The sequence below is a fragment of the Notechis scutatus genome, chromosome 4 (genome assembly GCF_049901735.1).
Source record: "Notechis scutatus isolate UNSWTSFEM ecotype Mainland chromosome 4, rNotScu1.2, whole genome shotgun sequence".
Classification (NCBI taxonomy): Eukaryota; Metazoa; Chordata; class Lepidosauria; order Squamata; family Elapidae; genus Notechis; species Notechis scutatus.
Window position 1 is genome coordinate 149,104,897 of NC_142012.1, and position 11,946 is coordinate 149,116,842.

General features: G+C 41.5%; 1 long non-coding RNA gene across 1 annotated transcript in view; it reads left to right on the forward strand.

Moving 5' to 3' along the window:
* Positions 1-9,194, forward strand: part of LOC148130961 (uncharacterized) — a 59,268-nt gene extending 50,074 nt beyond the window's left edge. Inside the window, exon 9 of the long non-coding RNA XR_015749511.1 lies at positions 7,011-9,194. This is a non-coding gene — a long non-coding RNA (uncharacterized LOC148130961). The remainder of the gene's footprint in view (positions 1-7,010) is intronic.
* The last annotated feature ends 2,752 nt before the right edge of the window (positions 9,195-11,946 follow it).

An 11,946-nucleotide genomic window follows, 5' to 3' on the forward strand; every position in this document is an offset into this window, starting at 1 on the left:
AAAGAAAGAAAAATTAATGAGGTTGTTGTTTTACATAGAGAGCCAGGCTTCCATCCAGTAGAATGAGGTGATTGACTTAGGCAGCAAATTTTAAATATAGGTATCCCACTTAAACTGTCAATTGCTAGCTGAAACAGGAATGATTTTAATTTCTTTCATGGCAAGGCTTCCTTTGTCTTCTCAGCAAAAATAGAACAGACCAATTCCCCCAGCTGGCAGGCTCTTAGGCCCAGTAGGGAAGAGGTGGCTCCTGGCATGTGTGAAACCTTATAGTCTGTGTTGTGCATTTGCCTAGGAATCTAACAGAACTGTAAAAGAAGCATAAACCTCTGCTATTAACTGCAGTGACCAAAAAATGTGGGGGATTAAACTTGTGTTCTGCTATCAGAGTACAGCCCAGTGTTTGGTACTGGACACAAGTTGATAAAATATGGAGTTTGAGTTGTGATATCGCTTTAGAAGATACAATGTTGGCTCTCCAACAGGTAAAGCAGGGCTGGGATTCAAATTTTGTAACAACCGGTTCTGTGGGCATGGCTTAATTTGTGGGTGTGGCCTGGTGGTCATGTGACTGGGTGGGCATGGCTTGGTGGTCGTGTGACCGAGTAGCCATGGTTTGGTGGTCATGTGACCGAGTGGGCATGGCTTGGTGGCCATGTACTGGGTGGGCGTGACCATGTGGCCATGTGACTAGCAAACCAAGTGCTCCTAATGACCGGTTGCTTAGCAAGTGTTCTAATTTATGACTGATCTCTCCAGAGCTACTTGACCTGTTATTGGAGTTTTGACAGCCATGCACACACACACACACACACACACACACACACACACTCCCTTCTAACCCTGCTATTCTTTCATTCTGTAAGAATCTCCTGGAGCAGGGGGTTGGACTAGATGACTTCCGAGATCTTTTGCAGGATAACCCTTCCCTTCTTTCTTCCCTCTCTCCTTCTAAAGCTAGGAGACCCACCTGAAATACATCACACACACACACACACCCTTTTAATTCTGCTATTCTATGATTCTGCAAGGGTCTCCTGCTGGAGCAGGGGGTTGGACTAGATGACCTCCAAGATCTCTTGCAGGCCAGCCCTAGGTTGCTGTGCTGCTTCAAAGAGTCTTCTGAAATCAGGGTTTGTGTCCTTCCTTCCTCTCCTTTTTTCTCTCTCTCCCTCCCTTCTTCCATGTATTTATCTATCCATCCATATATCTCATTCACTTTCTCCTCCTCTCTCCTTCTCTTTCTTTCTTTCTTTCTTTCTTTCTTTCTTTCTTTCTTTCTTTCTTTCTTCTTTCTTTCTTTCTTTCTTTCTTTCTTTCTTTCTTTCTTTCTTTCTTTCCTTCCTTCCTTCCTTCCTTCCTTCCTTCCTTCCTTCCTTCCTTCCTTCCTTCTCTCTCTCTCTCTCTCTCTCTCTCACACACACACACACACACACACACACACACACACACACACCTGGCCTGGGATGAACCAAATGATCCTGCAAGCTCCAGATAACAGCGGACAGCAGGAAAAGGAAGAGGAGGCATGGGATGGTAGTGAGGCCGTGGATCACCCCCTGCAAGCCCTCCCAAAGTCCAGTGCCTCTGTGGGCGGTGGCAGTGGCGGCAGCAGCAAAATGAAAGGAAGCAGGCAGAGGCAGTGGACCTGTCTGCCTCCGCCTGCTTCCTTTCATTTTGGCCCCGGAGAAGTGGCAGTGGCGGCTGGGGTGGAGGCGGCGGCGGCAGCAGAGCACACCAAGGGGGAGAAGGACCATGTTCTCTTCTTTCCCAGCCAGCATGGCTGAATTGATAGCCAGGCAGGCTGGCTCGTTTTGCTTTGCCTACTTATCCCTTACCTAGGTCAAGTTTGCCCCCCCCCCCCCAGGAAGGGCTGTCTTGCAAGCCACCTCCTGCCCTCTGCTTCGCTGCCATAGCTGTCACCACCACACCATGCTGCCATCTCCGTGCAAAGGATTGAGATCACCCAAGCCTATGGGGAGGCTCCAGTTGAGCGGTGAGCGAGAGAGCTCAAAGAGTCCGGCTTCACTCCAGGCAGGTGCAGACTCGGCTGAGTTGGGATGGGGCTGAAGGGCCAAAGGCGGCAACTTTGTGAGTTCAGGAAGAAATGTCTGACCCGGCTTGGGCAGGAGGGAAAAGGAAAGCTGCCTATGAGGAAAACATGCAGTTTGACTGATGGCAGAACAACTCATGATCCTATGGCTGCTGATTGCCTTCACACTCTTTGGTGTTTCCTTTGCATTTACACGCCCTGCTTCAGATGATTGGGGTGAAGAGCAGCTGGCTGTGAATAGTGCGATACGCTGCGTGTTTGTGTCAGATTACATCTAAACCCCTGGGCACCCATCCTTGCTGAAATTCAGCTAAAGTTATTTCAAGATGAAGCATGCGTGGGGTGGGGTGGGAATAGCCTCAAGTTGCTCAAGTTGTGCCCCTGCCTATCCTTTGCCTGTTATTATACCAATTGATAGTCAGAACAATCTATATAAAAATATTTTTTCAGCTTTACTGCGTGGCAGGCAGTAATACTCACATGCCTCCCTTCATGAAAGGGGGGGGGATTCTCCTGCTTGATCCCCCTTTGGGAAAGCTTGCACTGCTTTTCTGCTGCACTGGAGCCATTCTGAAGGGAGGGAGACTTGCAAGCTTTTTGCTCTTGGGAGAGGCTCCCTCGCTCTCCCAGCTGGAAGGAACAGTGGAGAGGCTCGTGAGTTGTGTCGGTTTTGGGTTCCTTCTCTCACCTGCTCTTGCTGGGGAAGTGAGGGAGCTAAAAGTTTGCAAGCCTCCCATCAGAAACAGCTCCCGGGCAGCAGAGAAAAGCAGGATTCAAACAGACTGCTTCTCTGCTGCACGGAAGCCATTCCGAAGGGAGGGGGACTTGCAAACTTTTTGCCCTCGGGAGAGACTCCCTCGATCTCCCAGCTGGAACAGCAGGTGAGTTAAGCAGCCGCTGACCTGGTTGGAGCCAACAGCAGCCTCTCCAAGTGTTCCCCAGCAGAAGGCAAGTGGTGGTGGGTGGTGGGTGGTGGTGGGGAAAGGTGACCGGCAGCAGTGGCAAAATGCAAGTGGTGGTGGGGAAGGAAAGGGCAAAAGAAAAGGCAAGTGGTGGGAGAAAGGTGACTGGGGCTTGCACTCACCCAGGGAGATCATCACATGGGGCAGGATCCCAGCAAAAGGCAGGCAGCAATGGCTGGCCAGGCGGGCAAAAGGAGGCTGCAGGCATGTTGCACATTCACATGATGTTGTGCATGCACAATAGGGACTGACTGGGCAGGGAGCGGAGAAGTGGGCGGACAGGGGCGGGGCCAGCCAGAGGCCTGATTTATTGATTCTCCGAACTATGGAGAATCATAACAACCGGTTCTAGTGAACCGGTCCAAACCGGCAGAATCCCACCCCTGAAGTAAAGATTTGGAGTCATCATTCTCAAAGTACAGTAACCAAGAATAATTATTGACAAGTAATCCATTAATGTAAAAAGAGATCTCCATAAGATGGTAATTAAAAATAGTACTGTTTAAGGAAATGTGTGTTTTGCCAAACCTTTTTTTTTTGTAATATTTTTTTTATTTTTATATTTTAAAAACATCTCTTTCAGTGAACAACATGGGTTGTTGTGAAGCCTCTAATTAAGGTAAAACAAATTTATGTAATGCAAATCAGGTATGTAAATATCAGAAAAACACATACAGTTAACTGTACAAAATAACAATACTAAAATAATAAAAGATGTTCCATCAATTTGGTATTATTTTTTCAAGAGCAAAATTGGGGAATAGAAACTCCTAATATATTTTCCCCCTTGGGAAAAGGAAGAATAATTGAAATATGCACACAATCTGCAGATTCCATGGGAAAATCTTTAGAATGGTGGATTGGAAATACCATATCTGATATGCAACTCTTCTTCCAACCCCAGTTACCTAATTTTCTAGGTATTAGCCTTGGCTCATATCATTTTAATATGCTCATAAAAATTAATGAGCATAAGTGTCATCATGCTTGCTTTCTAGACCTCATAGTGTAGAACAACCTTGGCTGAAGTGCATTGGATTACATCTGTAATATAGTGAATAACACTAAAAACCATAAACCTCACTATAATAGCAAATGGCAGCAACAACAAACTGAATAGGTGGACTGTTAAATTGTACCAACTATAATGTTTACAAGAAAACAGATACGTTTTAACATGTCACCTTAAACTTGAACTATAATTGAATAATTCCTTCAGAAGATGTTTGAGTATACTTTTTCTGAAATGCAGTAGCATCAACAACATTTGGAATATCATTTTTCCATGCTGGAAAACTTTCAATATGGCCTCTGCATACTGAAAATTGAGCTTAAATCTATTGTTTACTAACTATCACATTATAAGATTTATGCACTGGTTCATCACAACCAATAATGAGTCAAGTACAGAGGGCCTGTACTTGCTAAAATCAAGTCTAAAAACATCAATTTCATCCCAGGCTGTCTGAATCTGGTTCATCACATCCTTAAGTATCTTCTCATGTATGGAAATATTACAATCTGATAACAAACTGCAATCTTCTGTGATGCACAAAATACAATTTGTAGCCTCATAACTAGCTTTTACACTGAGGCCCTTCTGTCAGTTAAGTACCTAAATTAACCCAGCAATAGTTTGTACCTACTACTTATAGAGAGAGAGAGGGAGGGAGGGAGGGAAGGAGGGGGAGGGGGAGAGGGAGAGAAAGGAGCCCAAACAAAGCTGCCACCCTCCTCATCCCGAAAGACTCTGAACAGGTTGATCGAGGAGAAGCCAGGGTGCTCGGCACTGTGGTTGCCGCTGCGCCATTGAGCGGCTGAGAAGGAGGGAAAGGGAGGAAAACACACACATACACACACGCGCGTGCACGCACACCGAGCCCTCTTTCCTCAAACTTGGACAAGATTTGAATCAGTTTCTTTTGCAGTTTCCTCTCATTTCGCTTTTGGGGGGAAAAAAGAGGGGGCACATGTTTGCATGTCTCTTGCTCCGCTTCTCCAAGCTTCTGCTTTCTTAAACTTTCTCCCTTCCTTCTCAACCCCCCCGCAACTTTCTTCCACTCGGTTTTCCCTTCACCCTCTCTCCATCTCTCTTTGCAGCCCCTTTCCTTGCTTCGCCCCCGCTTGGCATCACTTCGGGCATGGGTGTGTGTGGGGGGGGGATAGGATGGACTGTTGGACCTGTATTTTTGCAAGGCAGGTGGCATCCATAAAGGATGGGTTTTCTTTTCCTTTGGGGGTGGTGGTTCGGGGGAGTTGGGAAGGAGGAAGGAGGCAGCCGCCAGCGGTGCCAGGTTGTTGGTTTTTTTGGAAAGCTTTGTTTCTTGCTGCAGTTTGAGACATTTGTCCAGGAGAAATAGCTGGGGGCGGTTTGGGAGGCAGCCAAACTCGGGTGTGCTGTGGATGAACCCTGCTGGGTGAAGTTCAGTCCTTTGATCTCGTCGGTGTGTGAAAAAGAAAGGGAAAGCAAAGCGAAAGTCCGGCTGGAAACCAGCTCCGGTGGTGGTGTGGGATCCCGTGCTTCCCACTGTCAGGGCCAGGCCGGCTCGGCTCAATGCTGCCAGGTTCACCAAGTTGCCAAGCAAGGGCCCAAAGGCTGCATGGAGTGGGAGGGGGGGTCAAAGGTGGCGGGGCTGCAATTTGCAGGAGCCAGAGAGCTCGCTCAACTTTTTGGGGAAATGGTGGGTGTGGGGAGGGCAGGCAGAACTCTATGGCTGTCCAGTCTCTTGTTAAAAGCTTCCAGTGTTGGAGCAGCCAGTACTTCTGGTGGCAAGCAGTTCCACTGGTTAATTGTTCTCACTGTCAGGAAATTTCTCCTTCCTTTTAGGTTGCTTCTCTCTCTGTCCAGTTTCCATCCTGCTTTGATAAATACACTGTTTGCCTTCTGGTGCTTTGGAAAATACACCCCCCCCCCTTTCTGGAAGGCCCGTAAAAGCCTGTTGCCTATCACCCTCTTGGGCAAAGCATGTGAGCCATATCCTGCTTTCAGTGGTCCATGAAAGTACATCTATAATACGTAGATAATAAAGTCAACAAAAGGTGAACAACATTTTTCAGAACTATAGATATGTTGAGGCTGGGTGTGACAAGGAGTGGCTGGGAGGGGAGGGGCCAGGTGAGGCATCTCTTGACGTGAGTGACATTGAGTTGGCCACACCCACCCAGTCACATGACCACCAAGCCATGCCCACACAGTCATATGACCACCCCAGTTTCATGGCCACCAAGACACGCCCACCCAGTCATGAACAGAACCGGTAGTAAAATATTTGAATCCCACCACTGCTTCATAGGACATAATCTGAAAAGATTCCATACAAAGTGATCAGACAGTTCCCTGGGTGATTCTTTAGGAACCATCCTAATAAGTGATATGAGAACTAGGGCAGCCAATTTTATTCACAGAATGCCTTCCAGATTTGTCATAGCAAGCCTCTAAAGGCTCCAATGCTTCTTTCAGCCACATTGAGAGACCTACCAATTGAGAAATATGATCTAAGAGTGCTATTACGATGAAATTGCATGTTAGCAAGAAGATGGTACTATCATAACTCAATGGCAAGGCAATAGGACAGTTTTATATACCAAAGGATGCGAGTTTAGTCTCCAATGTGGGTTGGAGAACACTCTACTCTGAAATTCTGCCACTATCAATTAATGTAGACAATATTTAATAATGGACCACACTTGATATGAGGTGATTTCTTGTACTCCTGCCATGCAAAATAATGATTGTATGTCAACTTCTCCTTCTGTGTAATGTTATACAACTTCCTCATATCTCATTATTTTAGCATTTTATTGCCCTACTTCATGGCAATCAACTATGAAGTATGAAAAAACAGCATCACACCATCAGAACAAACATTGTGACATGTTTTTTAAAAAACAAGCTTTAGACAAGGAGATCCTTGGACTGCTTCACACTTTTTACAAGTATACAAAAAGTTTTTTAATATATATATATAATCTGTTGTTCTGCTTTTAAATTCCAGGTTCAGCTGTATATAATCCATAGGAATCAGCATAGATCATCAAAATGCTAAGTATCTTTATGCACATGAATATGCTTTTTATTCCAAAGGATCTTCTCACAGAGAAACGAAGCACACACAGAAAATTTATGCATTGTTCTCTCTCTATTATGAGTTGTAATCATCATTCAAAATAGCCAGAGATGGAGAATTATAAACTTGAAAATATCCTTGTACTTCCAGTCAATGGAGAAAAATTAGCTTTGAAAAACATTAGTGCTTGAATGATTGAAGCAATTATGTTTTGCACATAAGCAGGCAAAATGCAAGGAGGACCAAGCATTCATGTTACAGAAGTGATAAGCTGATACTCAACTGACAGGTTGATTGATTATGTGCCATCAAGTTGGTGTCAACACTTTGTAACCATGTAGAGACTTTTCTTCAAGATGATCTAGCACATAAACTGCCACATTACTCTGAAATGCTATTACCTAAAGATAGAAGAGTCTTGAAGAGGAAATCATTCAATAAACATATTGTAAAAGAGTATAGGAAAACCATGGGTTTGTCAGTCAATCATATCAGAAAAACTAGTAATATTGTATTATAGTCATTGACCAGCTCAAGAAACTGAAGGGGGAAAAATTGAGAGGCAGCAAATAAAAACCACAAAAAAAAAATCAAATAATTATAATTGGAGTGGTCAAAGTAGAGATTGTTTTGCAAATAGTAAAAGAAAGAAAGCAATGTTAAGAGAAATAAAACCATAGTGGTTGGATAACAACTACAAATAAAATGGATGTAGGTGACCTGAAATATGACAACATGGAGTATGATTAGCTGCAGCTGGACATCTTAATGGGAGCAACGTAAGAAAACATTGGTTAATCTTTTTAGAACTTTTTTACTACAGAGACAGTATCTTTGTTCAATGATATTTTGTTCTGCTCAACTGTTCAGGGGCCATTAAATATTGCCAAGATTATAGTTCTTCTGAATTTGGGAATTGCTACTTGGTTTAGATATCTAGCTGGCTTGGGGGAAAAAAACATCCTCTGTCTCTGTCAAACCCAGGAAAGATGCATATCCAAATATGTGTTTAATTGTGAAAAAAACATACAATAAGAACCTCTATTATGGTCATGACCATAATTTGTTCCATAACTTTGGTCACAACCCAATTTGGTCATGACCCAAACCTTATTCCCCCATTATTCCCACAACAGGAAATTTGGTGCTTCCAAAAAAAATAATGCAGAAGGGGAAATCGGCCATGGCCAGATTTGATCACCACCCGAGTATGTGTTTGTTACCAGATCCAAAAAAGTTGTGAATGTTTTGGTTGGAACCTGATTTGGTCATGGTCAGAAGGGTTCATGACTAGAGGTTCTACTGTAATGGGAGGAAAATATGTTCTTTTAGAATTTAAACTACACCTTCTTTAAAAGTCCCATTTGAGCTCCAAACAAAAATTGTATCTGCACACTAGTTGAAAATACATCTCATTCTTCCATACAACAAAATGGTCAGAAGCACCTCTTATACATAGTTATTTCTTTCTTTCAGGAAAGATTCATTACTCACTACAGACCATTGCACTTCCCTATGAAGCACAACTATCTTCTTTGATATTATTTTTCATATAGTAACCTCATTATATCATATAATCATTTCTTGCAAATCATTTGGATTTACACCTTCATGATTTTAATGACATCATCCTACAAAATACACATGCATTCACATTACTAAACAACATCCTGCTGTTCCTCATATATATCAATAAATACATTCAACATCTGAGGTGACATCAGACAAATTTGTCTTAATGCCTGCTCAGTGCATTCCTCTACTTCAGTTTCATTAAAATGATTTCATCATTTTTTTAAACTTTTAATTCCAAACACTCTGTGGGAGGTCCTTTTTTAACATTGCTCATCCATATCCAAAACATTAAAATTCTACCAAAATCTCTCAACATTCCCTCTCATTTTTTTTTTAATTTTAACTGTTCTTTGTTCTGACTGCACTTTTGAAATTATTTTTTCTATATATGTATTGTAAGTATTTTTCTCTCAATCTTTTTACAGCAATATCTCTTTTTTATTCACAGTTATGATTTCAATGTTCCCTCTTTTTTGTGCTTTCTACTCCACACACATCTTTAACATATTTTTTTCTTGTGTTCCAAGACATTTCAACATCTTCCCTTACATCAACTATACATTTCTAGCAGTGCTAGATAGCAGAAAAGAAATTCACTAACTCTTTGCTGACAGTTAGTAATAATCCAAATTTTTGCATTCCAAATGTAATAGCCCTAAAGTGATGTCTCAATAAAATCTGTGCAACAGTCATGTTTTTGTTGCTTTTGCTGATTTCCTGGGAAATGCAGTTTTACCTGCTTTCTATTAATGCCCCTACAATAGTTCTGAATGTTTCTACTTATACAAAACCTATCATTTCCAAATGAAAATGGTCATTTGCGTGCTCACACCAGTTGGAAATCCCAATTTCTACCCACAATTGAGCTCCTTGCAGTTGATAAGAAACAATGGCTATATTCTGTGCTATTGGGGAGATAATTATAGACATTCTTCTAGGAATTGGCTTCAAGAGGTAGGATTTGTGTCACCTGGAAATAGCTGTTCTTCCTGACAGGTAAGTTGTTCATGGAGCCAATTTAGGCCTAAAGAAGCAGATAAAAATAAACTGTAGAATGAGGCAGGCTTTTTAAGAGTATTCTTTTTCCCAGGAATCTTGTTTTAATGATACAAAAGCTGTATTCTTGTAATAAGACATTATGTCTCTGTTTACTACCTACTTGGATACCCTTTTATATCTGCACTGCATTGTTTTTATAGCCAGGCAAACTAAAAAGTCTTCCCACTCAAGAATTTAACAAATATGATGGCATTGACAACTTTCTACATAGTGCAAATGCTAAATATTATATAAGAAAAAGTATTTTTTATATAGTCTTTACTTAAAACCAGTTATCACAGAATGGATAATATGCAGATCAAGGTAAGTGAGATCCCCCCAAAAATAAGGATACTTATATTTGCTTGTGTCAATAAATCTGGAAAATTCAACTCAAGGCAAAAAATAAAATAAACCTGGAATTTCTTTAGAAATTTAATGTAGAGAAATATACAATGGGGGTTATTTTTTTATCTACAGGCATATTAACATCTTATTAACATTAAGAAGGGATTTAGAGAATCATACCAACTTGTTCATTATTAGAACAAATAAATAAGATTTCTTTTTACCTTCAGAATGTTACCACCAGAATAACTTCCTGGCGCTGAGTCTATAGAATTCAGAAATCATTATTAGCAGTATCTACCTACTTTGGTGCTTGGGGCTAGATCCCTTCCAATTGTATTATTCAATGTTCTATGCTGATTTGAAAAGGTATGTAGGATTGGATCAGGTTAGTATTTGAAGGGGGGACTAAAAGAAAAGCCAGGAGTGTAAACCAGACTGGGAAGTCTGAAAGGACATAAATAGAAATCTTCCATATTGTTGCCAAGATAACTTTATGGACATGTTCATGATGTTTTTAACACAAATAAGAGTATCTTTTTTCTTCTTATCAAAGTTTAACGATACACACAGGTGGGTGAATTTGTGCTTATGTGTGTGTGTGTGTGTAACAGGTATATTATTAGACATTTGACACTATCTGATTTTATGGGTACAAGCTGGGCAACCTCTTTATTCTCTCCTTTATTATAGCCCGAGATTCTATAACAAAAATCATAAACATAAAACATTACAATTCATAAGAATCATATTAAAAACTACAATCAGGTTAAAAAAAACTACAAACTGAGAACATGAATGGATGAAGATGGAATTTTGTATATCATTCCACCAACTATACCCAGAATGGAGCACTATCATTTGGGCTCCAACCAACAGGCCCAAGTTTTAAGGCCCTTTCAGAAAGCCAGAAGAGTGGAGGTGGATCTCATCTCCACCACCAATCTGTTCCAAAGGGCAGGAGCCATGACAGAAAAAATTATTCTCATAGGCCCCATCAGCTAAAATTTTAGGTCTGCAGCAGCATAGCCCTTCTACTGGAGTGAGTAGGGAAGCCAATCTCAAATCAAATGATTTGTTTGATTTTTGTTGTTGTTCCTATTCAAAAACAAAAAAGAAGACATTTTCTTGTTGGAGGGCAAAAAAGTAACTCTCTTCAATTATAGGTTCAGATGGTGCCAGAAATGGAAAATAAAGATATGGATTAAATTTAAATATTGAACAAAAGAACCCACATGGCAGCTTTCCCCCCCAGTCATACTGGTAGATCTATAATGCTAGATCTTACCTTTTTTTAAAAAAAAAAAAGGTAAAGGTTTCCCCTGACCCAGTTTCTGACTCTAGGGCAGGGGTGTCAAACTGGTGGCCCGTGGACTGAATGTATAACGTGCAGGCCACACCCATCCCAGCTCCATGAAGGAAAAAAAACTGACACGTGACAGCAACATAGACACCCATGCCCTAGGAGGTGGTGCTCCTCTCTGCTTCCTAACTGAGGAGCCAATATTGTCTGAAGACACTTTGATGACTGTACACTGAGACACACAGATTGCTATTACCTTCCCATCAAAGTGGTACCTTTTGTCTACTTGCATTTCCCTATGCTTTCAAACTTCTAGGTTGGCAGCAGCAGGGCTAAGAATGGGAGCTCATCCCATCACATGATACTTGAGTCTCAAACTGCTGAAAAAGAAATATCTAATGTCAATTGACATGCATTCTTATGCAGGCAATATTGAAATTGGCATCTTTCTTCAAAATATTTTAAAATAAAGTTTACACAATTTGTCCTATCTTACAGGCTACTCCCCAGAATATGGATGGATGAAAGCTTTACTGCATCTTAACTCTTTATTTATTCCAACTGCTTGTGTTTTTTTTTTTCTAATACCAACAGCTACAT